General features: G+C 44.3%; 1 pseudogene; it reads right to left on the reverse strand.

The window, feature by feature from the left end:
* Window positions 1-1,504: 1,504 nt before the first annotated feature.
* LOC133752883 (protein Mdm4-like) lies at window positions 1,505-18,882 on the reverse strand (annotated as a pseudogene).
* Window positions 18,883-20,529: the final 1,647 nt, after the last annotated feature.

Consider the following 20,529-nt stretch of genomic DNA (forward strand, 5'->3'; position numbering starts at 1 on the left):
ATGCCTCCAAAGATCAGCTATTCCCTTTATAGAACAAAGGCAAGCACCCAGTGAAAAAAACAGGAAGATGTCCACTTCTTCATGTCCATGACATTTCCCAGAGGCTCCGAGCATGGCAAGGACTGGATCTGCCATGAAATGGGCACGGGGGTGGCTAAGGGAAATGAACTACACATGGCTGTTTCAGCATTGAGGATGGAGCAGGGAGGTGGGGCTGAGTGGGCACGGGAATCAGGAAGCTTGAGTTGTCTGACTGCTACAGGAATCGTGAGCTGTGCTGGTATCTTTGCCCTCTCTCCCACTGCTCCAGCTCATTCTCTTCCTTTCCCTACCATGTTCTGTGTCTCGGGAGATTGAGCCCTGTGGATGGCACTTACAATCGAGCTCATTTCCAACTCTAAATTGCCAATGCAAATACTTGATCTGTATTTAGATGTCATAAAATTTGCAGTCGAAAAAGTAGGCTACCATGCTCAAGTTGCTCCAAGTATATTTAAAAATTTCCAATAACTGAATTGAGTGATTTTTTTTTAGTTCTAGATAATTTTCATTTACAGAAAAGTCATAAAGGTAGTACTGAGGTTCCTATATATAAGTCATGTATTTCCTTATTAACATTTATTGCCATGGTCACAGCTCAGAAAACAATGCTGATACACTGCTATTAACTAAAATCCAGTCTTTGGATTACTCCAGTTTTCCTATAATGTCCTTGTTCTGTTCCAGGATCCAACAACTCAAACCACCACACTGCATTTCATCACGTGTCCCCAGTCTCTTCTGGTCTGTGATAGCTTCTCAGACTTTCCTGGTTTATCATGGCTTTGACAATTGTGAGGACTGCTCATCCAGGATTTGAAGAATGCCTCTCAGTTGAGGTTTGGCTGATGTTGTACTCATGGCTAAACTGGGGTGATGCGTTGTGGGGAAGAAGAAGAGGAGAGGCAGAGATAGAAAGATCTTCTACCCACTGGTTCACTCCCCAAATAGCTGCAATGGCCAGAACTGGGCCAGTTCAAAGTCAGGAGCCAGGAGCTTCATTTGGGTCTCCCACATGTTTGCAAGTACCGAAGCACCTGGGCCATCTTACACTGCTTTTCCAGGCCATGAGCAAGGAGCTGGATCAGAAGTGGAGCAGCCGGGACATGAACCAGTGCCCACATGGGATGCCAGCATTGCAGACTGGCTTTACCCACTATACTACAACACCAGCCCCACAAAGCACCATTTTCAGGACAGCACATCAAGGGTACATGCTATTGACACAACTTATCACTCACTGGCGATGTTAACTTTGAGCTATTGGCCCAGGTAGATTTTGCCAGGTTTCTTTGCTCTAAGTTACCTTTCCCCCCTTTCTATATTCTACTCTTTGGATGGAAGTCACTACCAGAGCTGACATTTTAGGATGGTGTAGTGGGGTGATTAAGCTGTGCATATCAGTTTTAAATCTAAATTTGTTAAGATTAAATGAAATACGGTTTTAGAGTCACATGAGTAGTGACTACCACATCGCAGAATGCAGTGCTGTATAATAGCGCATTTCGATATCAGAGGCAGGAGGCAGCTGGTGGAAAGGTGAGGTGCTGGAGGGGGAACTGACGGCCTGAGTTACTAGAAGGGGGAACAATTAGGGGAATGAAGATGTCCCAGACAGAATTTCTGAAAGATGGAAGAAGGCCAAGAACAAAGGATAGGTTAATGAGAAGCACTAACACACCGTGATGGTATGTGCACGTGTAGAGAAATGGGAGAAGACAGGAATGGAGAGATGTCCAATTTAGTATATATACACCTCAACTGGGTGCTGGATTTTGGTTTAAAAAAGGTTTGAACTCATAAATCTGGTTTCATATTCCTACATTCATATTTAGTGCCATTTCCTAGCTCTCGCGTGGTTTGGAATGAGCCACAGGTACACTTCTTTAAGCTTGTTTCCGCAACTGTACAACAGAGTAGGCCATCATACCTACCTCATGGGGACGTGATGAGCATCAAAGGATGTATGTGTTGCAAAGGGTCCCCTAATCTGTACCATAATCTACGAATGGAAGGGTGTTCTGGGCTGGTGCTGGCAGGACAGGGAAGCTGGCTGGTCTGTTGCCCTCGGAGAACTGGTGTGTGCGCATTCCTCTTTTGCTCCCACTCCAACTCCCAGATCTGATCTCTGCTCCTCTCTACACTGTTCTGTGTCTTAAGAAGTTCTCCCAGGCCGGCGCCGTGGCTCAATAGGCTAATCCTCCGCCTTGTGGCGCCAGCACACTGGGTTCTAGTCCCGGTCGGGGCGCCGGATTCTGTCCTGGTTGCCCCTCTTCCAGGCCAGCTCTCTGCTGTGGCCAGGGAGTGCAGTGGAGGATGGCCCAAGTCCTTGGGCCCTGCAGCCCATGGGAGACCAGGATAAGCACCTGGCTGCTGCCTTCGGATCAGCGCGGTGCACCGGCCACAGCACGCTGGCTGCAGCGGCCATTGGAGGGTGAACCAACGGCAAAAGGAAGACCTTTCTCTCTGTCTCTCTCTCTCTCACTGTCCACTCTGCCTGTCAAAAAAATAGAAATAAAAAAAAAAAGAAGAAATTCTCCTAGCACACTGCATCAGAAGTTTCCCTTGTCACTTGACATTTAGTTGGGATTGACCAATGGGAGACACCAGCAGGAGAACTGAGTGTAGCCAGAGACAGAAGCCAGAGTGTCTCTTCCCTGTTCATTCCCTGTCTCAGATCGGATCTGCTTCGTCTGTGCTTACACCTCCCACTTAGTGCCTTCTTCCGCGGCTGCAACTCTCACCAGTCCCAAGTAACTCTCCTCCCTTCAGCCTGAGAGGTGGCAACGGCTCCTCAATTTTGCTGGTTCCTGAGGGACTCACCCTCCTGGTTTGTTCTCTTAATCCCTATCTCAGTGAGTTGCTCCTTCATTGAATTTTTTCCGGTTAAGGCATCTGTTATGGCTGCTACATCCCACCTGGCCCACCTGAAGAGGTGAAGATGGTGAGGAAAAGCATGTTGGGAGTGTGCAGATGGGACTCTACGCCAGGATACGAGAGCGGGATGTGATGGCACGCCTGTGCTCTCTGCAGGGAGGGTTACTCAGGCTCCACACCAAGCTGGCAGTGAAATCAGGGGAGAAAAGTCATAGAGGGAGGTATGAGAGATGCCAGTGGTGTGGGTGAGATAGAGGACGGAGAGATTAAAAATAATTGAGGTTTCCTTGCCAAGTGCACTAAGAAGTCAGCCAGACCACAAGAGCCAAAGACATGTGGCCCTCAGCCAAACAGGAGGTGCTACCCACAATGACGAAGACATCAGAGGCTATGTTTGGTTTTGAAAAGAGTATGGATATTTCATTCATATTATCATGGTCCTAGTCTACATCTGACTGGCTGTGTGACCTTGGGAGATTTAATTAGCCTCTCTGTGCTTATTTTCACATCTGGAAAATGAAGCAGTCTTGTGAGCTTTAGATTTAAAAACGTCATTTGTTTACTCATTTATGATCCATAGATCTTTTTGAGGACCTATCACATGTCAGACAGTGTTCTAGGCCTTGCAGTAAATAAGACACATAAGGTCCCTGTTGACATGGGAAATTCCAGAGGGGAGAAGAGACAGTGAACAAGTAAAGTGCAGAAGTGGTCCGTGCGCTGGATAACCCTAATCAGACTCTGCACGTGGGAGGTTTATCAGGGATGCTGCTAGAAATGACATTCGTAGGACAGTGAGGGAAGCAGAATTGAGCAGGGAAGTCAAACTGCAATGTAGGCGTAACAGTGGCTTCCGCCAATCCCACAGAAGTTCTGGGACTAGGATGGCCCTACGGACTTGTCCCAAGGCAATGCAAGTGTGTGGGCTTTTAAATCCCCACATTAACCAGTTATCTGATCCAGGTTGCTGCCAGAGAAGAGTTGCAATCACAGGCTAGGAATACCCAGCAGCCATCACTCTCAGCCCCTGCAGGAATGAGAACCAATAGTCCCGAAAGGAGGAGCCAGGAGCACGAGAGCAGCCACTACACAAGCAGTAACAGAGCGGAATTCCAGGGAGCAATAGGTTCTAGGTAGACAGTAAGACTTGGCAACATGTTAATGGGGAGGGAGGGTATCTAAATTATTTTTTAATATTTATTTATTTGAAAGTCAGAGTTACACATAGAAGGAAGGAGAGACAGAGACAGAGAGAGAGAGGTCTTCCATCCACTGGTTCACTCCCAAGTTGGCTGCAATGGTCGGAGCTGAGCTGATCCGAAGCCAGTAGCCAAGAGTTTCATTTGGGTCTCCCATATGGGTGAAGTGGCCCAAGGACCTGGGCCATCTTCTACTGCTTTCTCAGTCCACAGCAGAGAGCTGAATTGGAAGTGGAGCAGCTGGGACTTGAACTGGTGTGCATATGGGATGCTGGCGCTGCAGGTGGCAGCTCTACCTGCTATGCCACAGCGCCGGCCCCAAGGGCATCTAAATTAAATTAGGTGGTTAGAGAAGGCTGTGGTGCATCATAACTGCTCAATAAGAGGTAGTTGTCATTGTCTTCCCTTTTGCATTGGCCTATTCTGTTTTGGTTGCCCAAAGTTAAAAGATCACCAATGACTCATTTCATGGATGCTTTGACAGGTGGCTAAGTTGGCAGGCATGATGAATGGGAGTACACAGTTCTTTAAAGGAGAACTTTGAAGAATATGTGAGAAGCAGAGAGACATACATACAGAGAAAGACAGACATCGAATCCCCATCCCGTGATTCATTCCACATTTGCCCAGGAAAGCTGAGGCTGAGCCAGGGCTGAAACCAAAGCCAAGAACTCAATATAGGTTTCCCATGTGGGTGGCAGGAACCCAGTTATTTGAGCCCTCACTGCTGCCTTCCAGGGTCTTCATTAGCAGGAAGCCGGAAGCAGGAACTGGAACCAGGCTTTGACCCCAGGAACCCTGATGTGAGATATAAATGTCTTAACCAATGTTTTAACTGTGAGGCTAAATGCCTAGCGTCAGGAGCACATCATCTATCTACCTACCCACCTACCTACCTACCTATATTTGAAAGGCAGAGATACAGAGACATACAAAGAGAGATCTTAAACCCACTGGTTTATTCCCCCAAAGGATGGCAACAGCTTGGGCTGGGGCAAACTGAAGCCAGGAGCCTGCATTTTAATCCTGGTCTCCCATGGGGATCCATGTGGCAGGGACCACGGTACTTGAGCATCACCTGCTGTGCTGCCTCCCAAGGTGCACATTACCAGCAAGCTGGAATCAGAAACAGAGTCAGGGCTCGAACCCATGCACTCCAATATGGGGACGGGGACGGGAGTGTCCCAAGCAGCATCCAAACTGCTGCATCAAACACCTGCCCCAGAAGCACTTTGTCATAAGGAGTCGAGGAAGACTGAGAGCTTGAGTGGATACCACCAGCGGAAGTGAGAGGGGCAGGCAAGTGAAATGTGGGGTCAGATCCCTTGAGAGAGATTGGGCATCAGATGTCATCCTGGAATCATCTGTGGAGCAAATGCCTACCATCTTGCAAAAAGGAAGGAGGGTGACGACCCCAAGAGAGAGAAAACTTGAGAAAAGAATGGAGGCTTGGAAGGCTCTGAGGTTTATCTCCAGGACTTGGAAAGTGAACCCCGAATTACTGCAAGCGGAGCAGGCTTGAGCCCTTGGAAATGTGTGTCCTAAAGCATTTTTGAAGATATGGATGGTCAGTAGAACCCATAGGCATCAGAAAAAAAGAGAAACCAACGGCAGCAGTTTTCTGAGACTTGGCCTATGTACATTTTCTGTTTGCTTGTTTTGAGAGACTTTTTGCAGGGTATGAGCATTCCAAAGGTTTGAACTTGAAGGGGATGTCATTTTTATTAACCTTTAACCAAGAAGGCAGCTGGAGAAGAGATAAATTATCTGCTCAAGGAGGAATAATGGCTACATTCAAAGAGCACAGGAGATTACTGAGGTTCTACTGCGAGTGACCCTGTGACCCTACTCTTCACTGGAGGATTGATGGAGAGAGGTTCTCCCCCCACTTTTTCTCCAGGCACCAAAGATGAAGTCCCAGGAGTACTCAGGAAAGGGTGACAGGATGGCTTGAAAAATCGAGAAGGATATGAATCAACTGAACAAGAAAGCATTTATCCAAGACTTCTAAAGCAACAAAAGAAAAGGCACTAAGCTCCTAATGAAAACACTGTTATCTAATTCATCATTGAAATAGGCTCTCTCAGCTGCGGCTGCGTTCACAGTTTCGAGTAAGTTGCTGAGCAGAATCCAGGGTCTTGAGTTTTTGCTTGCAAAGCTTACCTGTTGGTCAAGAGGCAGTGATGGAAAGCATTTAGATGAGAAGGAACATAATGTCGTTCCACAGTTTTGAAGTATGGGTAGGACAATAGCTGAAGTTACTCAGGACTTGCTTGAATGTGGGAGACAGTAAGTGATTAGGGATTAGACAACTAGTGATTCAAGTGGCTACTTTAACTCCTCAAAGATCACTAGGGACAGGGAGGGTAGAAGGACTGAGGAAAAATAGAACAGCAAATTGGTAAGAACTCAAAAAGCATGAAGAAGAATAAGGTCAGAAGTCTAATTAACAGTACTGTACCAATATCACTGGCCTGGATTTGATCCTACTGGTCATATGGTATGTCACCCTCAAGGGATGCTGGGGAAAGGATACTTGGGACTCTGTGTACAATCATTGTAACTTCTTGTAAGTCTATAATTATTTCAAAAAAACTTTCTATTTTTTTTAAGATTATTTATTTGGGGACTGGCATCGTGGCTCACTTGGTTAATCCTCTGCCTACGGCGCCAGCATCCCATATGGGCTCCGGGTTCTAGTCCTGGTTGCTCCTCTTCCAGTCCAGCTCTCTGCCATGGCCTGGGAAAGCAGTAGAAGATGGCCCAAGTGCTTGGGCCCCTGCACCCATGTGGGAGACCAGGAAGAAGCACCTGGCTCCTGGCTTCAGATCGGTGCAATGCCAGCCGTAACTGCCATTTGGGGAGTGAACCAACAGAAGGAAGACCTTTCTCTCTGTCTCTCTCACTGTCTATAACTCTACATGTCAAATAAATTTAAAAAAATTGATGCCTTCTCCCCACTGGTTGCCAGGTGAGATGGTGAGAAAGAAAGATGCTTTAAAGATTATTTATTTATTTGAAACTCAGAGTTACACAGAGAGAGAAGAAGAGACAGAGAGAGAGACAGAGAGGTCTTCCATCCACTGGTTCACTCCCCAAATGGCGACCACAGCTGCCGCTGCACCGATCCGAAGCCAGGAGCCAGGAGCTTCTCCCAGGTCTCCCACACGGGTGCAAGGGCCCAAGCACTTGGGCCATCTTCTGCTGCTTTCCCAGGCCACGGCAGAGAGCTGGATCGGAAATGGAGCAGCTGGGACTCGAACTGGCTGCCATATGGGATGCCGGCACTGTAGGTGGCTGTTTTATCTGGTACGCCACAGTGCCAGGCCCCCCCCCCCAAATAAAATGTTTTTAAATAGTCCTACCCCCAGGAAAAAAAAACACATATTTCCTTGGGAAACAAAGAACAATCCTCATGAAAAATGATGAATATTTGTGTGTCTCTACAGATTTAAAAATACTTTCCTATGTTATTTCACAAGTTTCTTCCAACAACACTAATAGGTAGCAAAAGTATGCTATAACTCTATTTTGGAGATGAGGAAACTGAGGCTAGGAGGGGATGAAGAAGCTCACTTATGATCACAGAGAGTAAATTACTTAGAAAGATTCCAATGCACGTGTGTGAGATGCAAGTACCATGCTGCAACCCGTCTGCTCTAGGTTGGGTTTCATAGTCCATAGTCTCTGGAACAAGGATTTCAGTGTGAGAAGCTTCTTTGGGAGGTGATCTGAAGGGCAAAGCTGCTGTGGGCATTTGGGGCTTCATCACACTAGGGAACTCTGGGAAGTGTAGCAGAGCATGCCTTCACCTCCCATGGCCAGCCACTGTTGAAGGAGTACTAGTCTCGTGGGGCTTATTCCTTGGCCCCTCAAGATTACTCAGTCCCCAGGCTGAGCAGAAACCTTAGGCAGAGTCACAGACATTGCTAGAAGTGGGACAGTGTACTGGAAAGGCTTAGGCATAGGGGATATGGGCAGAGTGGCCACCAACAGTGACTGTCCCGTTTCTTATTCTAGCATGCACAACTGAAACCTGCTGCTGGCCCGCAGAATGTTTATTCTCCTCTCCTCGTAGAATAGCCTCCAGCCACACAGGATAAACAGACTCCAGGGAGGAGAGATTGCCTTATCTTGTTTGTGGGATCCAACAGTCAGGATAAAGAGAAAGAGAGCAGAGAAAAAGACATGTGCGGTGTGTGTGTAGAATTGTGTGTGCGTTTATACCTGCATCTTCGTACACATCAAGATTTCTTCGGGCCCACCAACTCATTCCAAGAACAATGTGAGCCCAGAGAGAAGATAGAATTGTTGGTGTCCACTGGGTCAGAGTCAAAAGTCGAAGTCAAAGTGAAAAGTCAAAGGTTAGTTGGCACTCTCTCTTATGCCAGAATATGCCAGGTCTATCCACTGAAACTCCTTTAAAGGGAGATGAACAGGACCAAAAAGAGCGACTGGTTAAGGAACAGAGTTGCAGATAGCATCTTATTTAGTTTGGTGGATACTACACAGGAGGGTAGAAGGACTTTCTCAAGGCTCTTTTCTTCTTCTTCTGGTATTTCTTCTCTGGCTACAGGCTGATATACTCTTCATCTCTGTGGGCTAATTTAATCATTATGTGCACACTCTAGAAATTAGTGCCATTTCCCTTATTTGTACCTGAAATAGACATTTCAGACATTCATAACTCTCAGTCATTTTAATCCAATCATTTGCCCAAGTATGTTCTCAATTAGAGCCATTTTGCTCTGTGTTTGATACCATGAAGTGGAACACATGTTCTGATCTTATAAAAAATCTTTTAAATAGTCAAGGTATACTGTGTTTTCCCATATTATAATAATTCAAAAGAAGCTGGTGCAATGTTTCTTGACTGTTTACCTAACCATAAATATTTGACCCTTGAATTAAAATCAAATAAAAATATTCCAGAGCATGTAATACCTTGAAATATAGATCTTTTTGTTTCTAGAAACACTAACAGCTTTCATTCATTACATCCTCACAGGTTTTTTTCATATTTAAAAGATGCCATAAGGTTGTGATACCAAGTCATGAATAATAATAATAAAACAGTGTTCAGGCTTGGTACATGTAACGTCATTTTGTTTCCTGATTTAACATCAATTCCTTCTAAATCATTGCCACATTCTCACATTAATACCATCACATTTCCTAAGCCTCCATATAGACAAACATAAAACCACTTTAGCCTAGAAAATGTGCCTGGATCTATACAGATGTTGCTTCTATGCTTTTTTTGTGCTCTTTAAGCTTCAGGGTTTCCCCTTCACATTTTCTCATTTGAAACTGGAAGGCAGATTGCCTGACAGCCTGATCCTCACACCAGGTCTTCTTCCCTTTGCAAGGTGCCAGGGATTTCAGAGGACCCCAGTCTCTTAATGAAGATGATGCCATTTCACCGGGAGCCCATTACAGATTCCCAGGTAAAGAACAAGTCTGCCAATCTTTACGACATAAAACATATCTCTGCCCTGTGAACAGAGAGGAGCTTGGGGCAAACAATGCTTACCAGCGTTAGTAGTGGGAGAGTCCTGCCATTCTGCTGGGAGCCTATCAACATGGTTTTCAATGGTTTACTACAAACAGGTGCACCTAAATCATTGAATACCAAACAAAAGATTTAAGGCTGCTCAAACACAATTTTAAATGGCCGAGCCCACACAATGTAAGTATGAGCAAATATTAAGCAATGCCAACAGAGCCTTCCATTTAACTTAATTTAATTGAAAAAGTAATTTGGCATATGACTCGACACTGCCAAATTTGGCTTTGCCAAGAAAGGGGAATTCAAAAGCAACTCAACCATCAACCTTCAGTATCAATTCATCAAAGAAAGGCCAACGGAACAGTCAAAAAGTGCCAGAAAGAAATGTCTTCAGGTAAAGTCTGTTTCAGTGCCAATAAATACAGCAATGCCCTTCTAGGAAACATGAGCCTTTATCTTGCTGGGGCTCAGGTTCTTGGAGAAAGGACTAGGCGAGATCCAGTGTCTTCAGGGAAAGCAGGGGCCACACCCCACCCCCACCTTGTGGTTGGGAATCCTCTACCCAGGAGAGTATAATTACAGAGCTGGGGAATACAGCCCTATCTTCACCCAGAGACCAAAGTTCTTTTCAATGCTAGCACTTTCTCAGAGTCTCTTTATTAGGAATTTTCGCTAATTCCTTTTCGTTTTTTATATACAGCTTCCAAGAGAATGCCCAGAGATGGAGTGTACAGGTCAGTGAATGTTTATCTATGTCCACACCTATGTGTATGTGACGCCACTAGATCAAGATACAGAACATTTCTGGACCCCCTCCCCCCAAAAGACTCACTCATGCCCCCTCCCCCACAGTACCCCCAGGGTAAGCACTATTCTGACCTCTAGTGCCATAAAGTGGAATTGCTCGAATGAAGGGTATATGTGTGTTTAGCTTTAATAGGTACTGCCAAATCTGTTGCAAAAGTGTTGAACCAATTTACAATCTTAACCAATGACTTTTTGCTTTCCAAGATTTTCTGCTTTTGGCACTGAAAATGCTTAACGGCTCTTCTCTTGCTATTTGCTTGATCTAACCCAGGACGAGTTTTTATTACCACCCCCACCCTACGTTTTTAATGGCAGCCAAACCAATATGGTTGTCCTTTGTCATTTGCTTGTGGCAACAATGGTAAATTGAGTGATATGGTGACACATTGATTTCACAGTTAGTGTGGGTGTTACTGTGGATTTCATGGTAAGTCTCCATGAGAGAAAACAAGGTCATCTCTGTAAATCTCATCCAGTCATGACCTGTGCCATTACCTTATGAGACCCCAAAGCCCGGACTCCTACTTCTGCCTCCCAGATAATGAGATGCACAGCACCCAAAGGCTGCTCAAGAGCTGTGTGGAAAATAGTGGATTTTAAAACCTAGAAAGAGTGCAAGAGAAGCCCAGGGGCTTTGCCAACAGAGTGTCATCATTCGGGCCCTGTTTCAAATCGAAACCAGCTGATGGTGACTCTCTATTTTTTCTTCAAAATTACAATTAGGCTTAAATTTTTTCATTTTAGCTTTTATTCAATTAGTCTTAGTACTTTTAAAGATCTGGGCACAGCTGACAGAGTGTATGTGACACAAATATTCTGTTTGTTATTCATTTCATAGATTATTAGTGCCATTTGTTTAGAATTTGGTTTTATTTTAAACATTGCTTGAGAAGAAAGAAACAGCAAAATACCAAGTGGTAGTTTATCTGATTTGCTAAAAATGTTGCGTTTAATCTAATCCTTTCCTAGGTATTTAGAAGTGAAATAAATAACATTAATGCCTACCAGAGAAGATCTCTACTTTTTCTTGTCCTTAACCATGCTAAGAATGCATGCCCAATGACACTAGCATTGTCTGGAGCTTGCCTTATAAGCATCCAGGAAATGGGGAGTTTGCAGCGGGGGATGTAGAGGAAGGAAGAGTTATCCAAAAATAGGTAATTACTGAGGCTGGGTGATGAGTTCAAGGGCGCTCACCATACTATTCTTTCTACATTTGTGTGTTTGAAAATTTTCATAATAAAATTAAATTGTATCAAATAACAATAGATGCAATCAAGTTACAAGTAATTAAGGGGCATGGAACAGTAGAAAAAGTAGTAATTTAGGATTATCTTATGGAAATGTGAATATAGACTAGCTATTTGCTGATATTAAGGAATTATGATTATTGTATTGTGATTATGTTTTAAAAAGAATCAGAGATATGTCTTGAAATATTTATGGATGAAATGATATACTGTCTGATTTTTGTTTTGAGATAATATAGGCAGAGGGGTGGGAATGGGTGAGGTTGGCTGCGGTAAGTGGTTATTGCTGGATGATCGGACCATGTGGGTGCATATACTACTCCATTTACCTTTGTGTATGTTCAGAAATAAAGTAAAAAGCAGTGTACACATATACATTCAAAGAGAACAGATTAAGACTGTGAAATTGCAGATGTTCTTCACTTTACCCTTAGGTTATGAAAAGCTCACATTGGAATGTCTATGAAGCCAGCTATTACATAAATCACCTCTGAAATTATTCTTTTATTTGGGGAGTACATTAAAATAATAAGAATTAAAAAAGCAAGCCCAAATAACAGAGGTAATTTTGAGGTTCAGTTCAACATGACCCAGTGCACTGACAAATTCCTTTGGTTCCCAGGTTCCGGGGTGCAATTGCCTGGGGGAGTAGGTGTGACACTCCTGTGGTACACCCATCATGTCATCAGGGGTTGAGCTGGATAGGGCAGCGCTGCGACCCAGTTGCTAGATCTGGCTTCCCCAATGGACTCCCCCCGTATTTAGAAATTGCCAGACCATTGACTGAGGACTGACCTTTTCTGAAGCAGTATCAGAACCTACAGTCCGACAGGTGCACTGGCCTATATGGAAACTGAACAAGGGGGCAGGATGTGTAATACGTAGGGATACTGACTGAAAACCAGGCTCCCTGGGTTTGAATCAGGAGCTGTTGGGGAAACTATTTAACCTCTCTGTGCGGCAGCTGCCTCATTTCTAAAACGTGAGTGATGATGATAATTCCTGTCCCGTAGGGTTATTGTGAGGAGGGCTGAAATTGAGCATTTAGAATAGTACCTGTTACATAGTAAGAACTTCACAAATGCTAGCTACTGTCATTATTTGTGGTCAGTCCCAAAACACCCTTGAAATAAGATGTCTTTGCCCATTGAGAGCAGTGGGCAAAAGCTCAAATGACAAACAGCCATGCTTCTCGTTCTTTTGCACCCAAAGACCTAACCAGAGGAGCAGGAATGCTCACTGGGGGGAATTCCAGAAGCAGAGTCTGAAGGGGTCCACTTGTAAGTCCAAGGTCAAATTCAGTGTTTTGGCTTAAAAACCCCATATATGTGTTACATGCTACATCAATATGTAGTAGGTTTTCTAGGAATAATGTGACTCAGGTAGAATTTTTCAAGAGAAACAGCCCGCATTCATCCCATGGCTTTCCTGACCCTCTAGATGTGCCTGTCGGTTTGAGAAGCTCGAGTGTTGCAGGCTGTTTGATCGGATGAGCTTCGCAGAGCCTCCTCTCACGTGGTCTGGTGAACTCTCTACCAGGCTCTGCTCGCTTCCACCTCTAGTCCCACAAAGGGCATTGCCTGCCTGTGTCACAGCCGCTGCTGGGCAGGATGTGGGGACACAGCCTGTCCTGTCCTCATGTTCGCTGACATCCCTGTGACTGTTGATGTAATTGGCCACTCAGTCCTTTTTGAAACCCACTGAGTTGCTTTCTGAGACATCGCTGGCTTCAGGATCTCCTCCTGCCTCTCTGGCCACTCCTTCTCCACCTCTTCAGGGTCCTCTCTTTCTATTCAACTCCTAAATATCCTGCTCCCTAGGATTTTGATAGCAGCTCTGGGCTCTTCTTACTCTCTATGTCCTACTAGGAAGGCTCACTCATACCTAAGACCTCATTTCCCACCTCAAGAGAACATTCTAGTCTTTGCTTAACATCTTTTAAAAACCCCTTTCTGATATAAGAATTTCTGTTTCTTGGAGGAATACACTTATGAGTTTTTGTGGAGGTGGCCCTGTCTCACCCTGGCCCCAGGTTTGGGTCTGAGGGCCAGACTTGGCCAATCAGAATATTCCAATCCTGGGTTACAGAGCTCAGTTTAGGAATAGGCATCGAAGTCCCAATGGCTGAATCATAATCTTCACTGAGACTTTTCTGCTGGAGCTATCAGGAAACAAACCCAAAAGCTAATACTCTGAGTTGTAGAACCAGTAGGTGTGAGTTGGCCACTAGGAGGTTGCCAGAGGGCATCATGTAGAAGAGACTCCTAGAGACTAAAGGAGACAGAAAGCCAACGTTATCATTTAACCTCCTGGATCCAGCTGTCCCCGAAGCTGGTGAATGCACCCTGAGCTTTTTGGTGTCCCACGCTGATGGACTTCCTTTTCTGCATGGACTAGTCTGTATCTTTCTGGGTCACTTGCAACTACCATAAGCTCATGACTCCTAAATCTACAACTGTGGCCAAGCTTATCTCCCAAGCAACAGATTCATAGAAATAACATTCAACAACCTCCACACAGGTGTTCCACGAAGATCTCAAACACAATATGTTAGTTGCTAAATAATGGCAATCCTAATCACTATAAATTTATATTTTCTTATAATTAAAAAATTTTCTACCAACATGCCAAACTGGTGAAGATAGGAAGATTGCTTATGTGTTCATTGCTGTATCTGTACCACCTGGAGGAACACACATAGTAGATGTTCAATAAATACTTGTTGAGTGACGGTACAAACCAAGAAGAGAAAAAAAGGAATTTTCCTGAACTCCTTTTGTCATCTCATCTACCATATGTAATGAATCCTGTAGATTTTAACTCATGAATGTCTCACATTTCCTGTGTAGCTCCATCACTGCACTCCACTGCTTACTTAAAATGCAAATTGCTTCTCGTCTGGACCATTTCAAAGATATTTTTAGCTTTCATTCTGCCTCCACCTACCCTCAACACAACTCCCATGCTCCCAGGCCTGGCCCATTGAAAACTTTCACCTATGGTCCTTGATCTCTTTTCCCTCAGCTGAGTAGAGAGGATGAGGACCAAGGGGAGGGAGAGCCACAAGGTGGACAGAGATGCTTGTGCAGTTCTGCAACTTGGACCACTCTGTGGTCAGCCCTAGGAAATAAAAGAGGGGGAAAACCCCAGGAAATTCACCACTGTCCTGACTTCATCAGTGTTTGACCTGCCTCTGCCATCTGCCTGTTCTTATTTACGTTTCAGTTTTGTGGCAGTTGTTCTTGGGGCTGTTTCACCATGGTTTTTAGCTGTAATTGGTATGGAAGGTGGGATATAGAGAGGGCTCATCCATCTTGGCCTGCGTCCATCCGTCATCTTGCTCTGTATCCAAATTACTCATAGGAACTTTGTGTTCTGGTTTGTAGTGCAACCTGAACCATGATTTCCTAGAGGCTCAATGAACAATCCAGATTCATAAGGTTGACAATGGCATACTCTTCCTAGAACAGCGCTTCTTGTCCTAGCTTTATAAGTGTAAAAGTGTTTGAAACACTTCTTAAGAGAACTGCAGATGTGAGTAACCATTCCAAAGAAAGGTGACACTATGTGGTATTGCTTAGCTTCCCAGGTGGGAGAAGCATGAATGATGATAATTTTACATACAGATATTCAAATTAATAAAACACAGAGATTTGTGGATCTTGCCTTTGTAAACTGATTGGGGCTTATTTGTCATACTTTATATATGCATAATAAGCAGGAGTAAGAACTCTGTATTCGTGTATGTGTGTTGAGAATTTGATTTGTAAAATTTTAAGTTCCTAAGCAATAACATCATTGTTATTTATTTCTAACAAATAACATCATTCAGTTAACAGATGTAAGGAGTCTACATAAACTTCATGGAAAATGCATATTATGAAAAAAATGATGCCTGGGTTTCAAAATTTCTTTGCATCAAAATAAACTCATCCTTTAATTCAATTTTCCATGACCTGTTTGAAGTATCCCCAGATTTGTTGAGATCTCCTACAGGCAATGTTCAGTGAGGCTTAAAAGAAATAAGAAAATGCATTCCTGTTTAAAGGAATGGTATGTTTCCACTGATGAGAACTTGTCGTTTTACAAAGCACTTTTACTCTTCTTACCTAGCATTTCCCTCACAACTTCCTAACAAGATGGGCTTCAACCCCATTTGATAAAGGCTGCAGAGGGTCATACCACAATAGTGGCAGAACTGAGTCTCCAGGTCTTCTGGTTCCAGTTTATATTCCCCTACGATTGCATCTCAGTTTACCTGGAGAAGCAAACATCCCATCCCTAAACAGGTATCCAGTGGTTCAAGGCCAACTGAAGGCTCACCTGCAGCGTGGAACACAGCTCTCACCTCCCTGCCCTTGGCAGGATTCCAGAGAGGGTATTGTGCACCTGATTGTTTTACTCTGAGCGGCTAAATCCTTGTTGTACATAAAGAGCACAAAAAACACTGAGTAAACACCTGGCCCCAACTGTGAGAATTAGACATCATAAAGTAAAATTGCTATACCTACCAAACTGCAAACAGCACACAAGTTTTATCTAACATCCACTTTCATTCACTCCTCACCAAGGAGTTACGGAAAACTCGAGCTAATCGATTTTGCTTATCCTTTGCCAGTAATTCAATGTGTTTTCAAAACTTCGCTGTCAAAGATGTGCAAAAGGAAAACTAATGTGGAGTGGAAACCAGAAACATCTGGAAAGAGATACCAGGGACTATTAGGGAGTGACAGAAAGTGTTCCACAACTTGTTTTGGGCGGTGGTTACTCAGATATCTACAACTCATAGGAAAGGAACCCTTAAGATTTGTGTATTTTATGTTAATTATACTTCAATTTTTAAAATGTGCAAGAGTGTCCAGTTTTTCAAAAACTCTTTTAGAGATGTGTTAGCAAAGCCTTTTGATAAATTTTTGGCATATGTGGAACAAATATCTTTTTGTTTTTAATGTTTTAACTTTTATTATTATTATTATTATTTTTGGTTTCTCAAAGCCATGTAGCCTGACTGTAAGGCAAAGTGAATGTTTTTATTGTTAGCTTTAGTATTTTTCTCCTCGCCACTCTGGATTCTTAGATGAGTGGGGAATAAAATAAGCCAGGGAAAGTGTTATTCTGCAGATGATTTAATGTATTTTGCCCCCTCTAAGACTTCTGTTTTGGAGTGAGAATGTAGGGATTAAGGCAAGTTTTCATGAAAGGGAGTTCTCAAATTGGTAATCTGCTTCTAAAGAATTGCTCTCAATTCGGTATGAATTTAGAAGGGGAAAATGCCCTGGCACACACACGTGTGCGTGAATAAATGTGTGCATGCTGTGGGTCACACCAAGCGCAGATGCTCAAGACTGATGTTTGTATCCCTGCCCTGCCTGGTTATCATTTCTCTGCAACTCATCAATTCAGCTACCCCATAAAAACCTTAATAACCAGGGAATCTTTTTTGCAAAGAAGGCATGAAGCCCCGTGATTCTTTAATCTTCTTGCACAGTGCAGACATGTGACAAGGTAGCCTGTCCTTCTATGAATGATATTCATGTCTCGTGGGCTTCTCTTGCCTATGCCAAATGGCCCCGGGAGATTTTTAGTCTTGCACGCTTTCTCTGTGTGCTGTTCAGAAGGGCTGTCTGATTGATCTCTGGGGTTGAGCTGCCCTCGAGGCTTTGAGAACTGCAAGCAAATTTAACAATTCCACCAACCTGTGGGGATCAAGCACTTTGAGGTTTTCTTCCTTTACCTATAGAGATCTTCAGCTGCAACAACAGGGGCCTAAATGGTTCTTTGACAATCTGGGGTGTTGGTTCCTTCATTTTCCTTCTGTTCAGCTATGGCAGTGTCAACCGGCATGAAGAGAATGGGCTAAGTGCGGTCAGAACGCTGATCTTTCCTCAGGGCCATGCCACAGAGACACATGTCGTTGGGAGCAGTATATTTCTTGTACTTAGTGCCACTACCGCTCATCCTTAGAAGTAGCTTCCACATCAGTGTCATTAAGGATGGAGAAACCTCAAGGCCATTTCTTCCCCTACTCTTCCCAGGTGTTTGATCACTTTGAGCAGCTTCTACTGTGACCCCAGCTTCTAACTGCTCTGACACAAAGCCCTCAAGTTCAGGTGGGTGTGTGCCATAGCATTATGATACCACTTGAGACACCCACCTCCTATATCAGAGTGCCTGGGTTTGAGTGAGGTCTCTGCTTCCAATTCCATCATCCTTTGAGTGTGTATCCTGGGAGGCAGTAGGTGATGGGTCAATTTCTTGGGTCCCCACCACCCATGTGAGAGACTCTCATGGAGTTTTAGGCTCCTGGCATCAGCCTCGCCTAACTTCAGCCATTGAAGATATTTAAGAAGTGACTCAGTGTGCAAACTGTTGAAATCTTTCCTTAGTATAGAGTTGATCTTCTGTATATAAGGCTAATTGAAAATGAATCGTAATGAAGAGAGAGCGTAATGAGAGAGGGCGTAGGAGGTGGGATGGGACTGGGGGTGGAAGGGCGGGTATGGGGGGAAGAACCGCTATATTTCAAAATCTATACCTATGAAATTTATATTTATTAAATAAAAACTTTCTTAAAAAAGTGACCCAGTAAGTAAAAGCGCGCTCGCTCGTTCTCGCTCTCTCTCTCTCTCACCTCTCTCTGCCTTTCAAATAAAAAAAATTAAAAGAAACCCACCTGTCACCAGGCATCCCTGAAACAAGAGTAGGACTTGTCTTCCTCTAGGATTTCTGCAGTGAAGTGGGGAGCATGGGAATAAAGCCTTCTTTAGTTCTTTCCCTGGAGTTGCAACTTGTCTCTACACATTGCTTCAGTTAATCTTGGCCTGGAACATCCAGGCCATGACCTGGGAGTGGCGCTGACAAGATTCTTTCTTAGCTTATCCAAGAGTGGACTTGTGTCTTTCACAGAGAAGTTTTGACATCCAAGTAGTGCTCCCCCAAAGATTTGGACCACGGTGTGAGCACCATGGGCTGTTCCCTCTGGGCATACGTGGCTTCACCAGCATACCCGGGCCCAGCTGCTGCATGACGGCTCTGACAAGGAACATTCCACCTTTGCACCTGCTGCCTGCCAAACTTTTAGAAGTGGCAGTTTTGATTACACCTGTTGTACACACAAAATCAATCTGATTGGTTGTCTGGGGGAGAACTTAAAAGCACTATCAGATACAGAGCACAGGGCAGAAGTGGAAAATGATGTCATTTTGGCACTGGAGAGATTGCAGTCGGTTGATCAAAACTCACAGCTGCTCCTCAGCTGAATCTGGAGCGTGTCAGTCACTGGGCCCAAGGCCTCAGCAACATTTCAAAGCTGTGAGTACTGGAGATTTTAAGAGACACTTTCTGACCTGAAACAATCTCCATGCTCATCTCTGCTGTGTTAAATAGTGTGGTCCTCCCCAAAGAAGTTCCTGTCCACCTGAAATGTGACCTTACTTGGAAATAGGATCTTGAAGATATAATTAGTTAAGATGAAACCATACTGGATTAGAGCAGACCCCAATTTAATAACCAGTATCCTTATAAGGAGGTGACAGGACTCAGAGACACACTGAGAAGGTCATGTGATGATGAAGGCAGATATTGGAATGATGCATCTACAAGCTATGGAATTCTGAGGATTGCTGGCAACCGTAAGAAGCCAGGAAGAGGCAAAAAAGATCTTTCCCTAGAGTTTTCACAGGGAGCATGGCGCTGCTGGTGTCTTGTTATTGGATTTCCAGCCTACAGAACTATGAGAGAAAGAATAAAGTAACATGAGTATACTTCAAAAATCTGATGAAAAATGGAAATGAAAGGATTTTATTTTGGTGCAAAACTTTTTTGGAAATCCACGCATAGTTTTTTCATCATGCAAAATTTTCCCTGAACTTGTTGAAGTGCCCTCTGACGTCTGCTTTCACTGTCCACACTCTTCTCTAGGTGCCACACCAGCAAGAAGGATCACAGTGTTGTGACTCAGAGTAGTGATTCTGGAGCCAGATTACTTGGGTCTGAATCGACACTGCTACCGATTAGCTGTGTGACCTTGTGCAACTCACCCCACTGCTCTGTGCCTCAGTTCTCCTGAGCTGTAAAGTAGGAATGAAATGAATTAATAAGGTTAAGAGTTTATATGCATTTGTTATATAGAAAAAGTCCATGGGGTTGAAATGGAAATTGGCATGGTTCCATGGAGGAGGAATTGGGAGCTGCCCTTCAGGAATGGAGTGAAACTGCCCAGGTGGGAGAAACAGTGTGAGTGAAGGCTTTTGTGGGGATGTGAGGGAGGAGGGCACTATTAGAGCAGGACTCCCCAACCTTTGCTCCATGATGGCCAGCATTGACACTGAATTTACATACACATGATGTCAATGCACGTAACTGGACCCTGGGAGTCACTGTCCAAGTTCCTAAGAGCTGAGGGGAAGCAAGACATTGGTACACTGTAACTCATTGGCAGCACCAGTGGGGAAGCTCAGGCTTTGAGCAGCTTCTTTTTTTATTTCTTTTTTTAAGATTTATTTATTTATTTTAAGGCAGAGTTACAGAGAGGCAGAGGCAGAGAGAGAGAGAGAGAGGGAGAGATCACCCATCCACTGGTTCACTCCCGAGATGGTGGCAAAAGCCAGAGCTGTGCCGATCCAAACCTAGGAGCCAGGAGCTTCTTCTGGGTCTCCCACACAGGTGCAGGGGCCCAAGGACTTGGGCCATCTTCTACTGCTTTCCCAGGCCATAGTAGAGGGGAGGGTCGAAAGTGGAGCAGCCCGGACATGAACCGGCGCTCACATGGAATGCCAGCACTGCAGGTGGCAGCTTTAGCTACTACACCACAGTTCTGGCCCCTGAGCAGCTTCTTAAACTTGTCTCT

The sequence above is a fragment of the Lepus europaeus genome, chromosome X (assembly GCF_033115175.1).
Source record: "Lepus europaeus isolate LE1 chromosome X, mLepTim1.pri, whole genome shotgun sequence".
In the NCBI taxonomy this organism is placed as follows: Eukaryota; Metazoa; Chordata; class Mammalia; order Lagomorpha; family Leporidae; genus Lepus; species Lepus europaeus.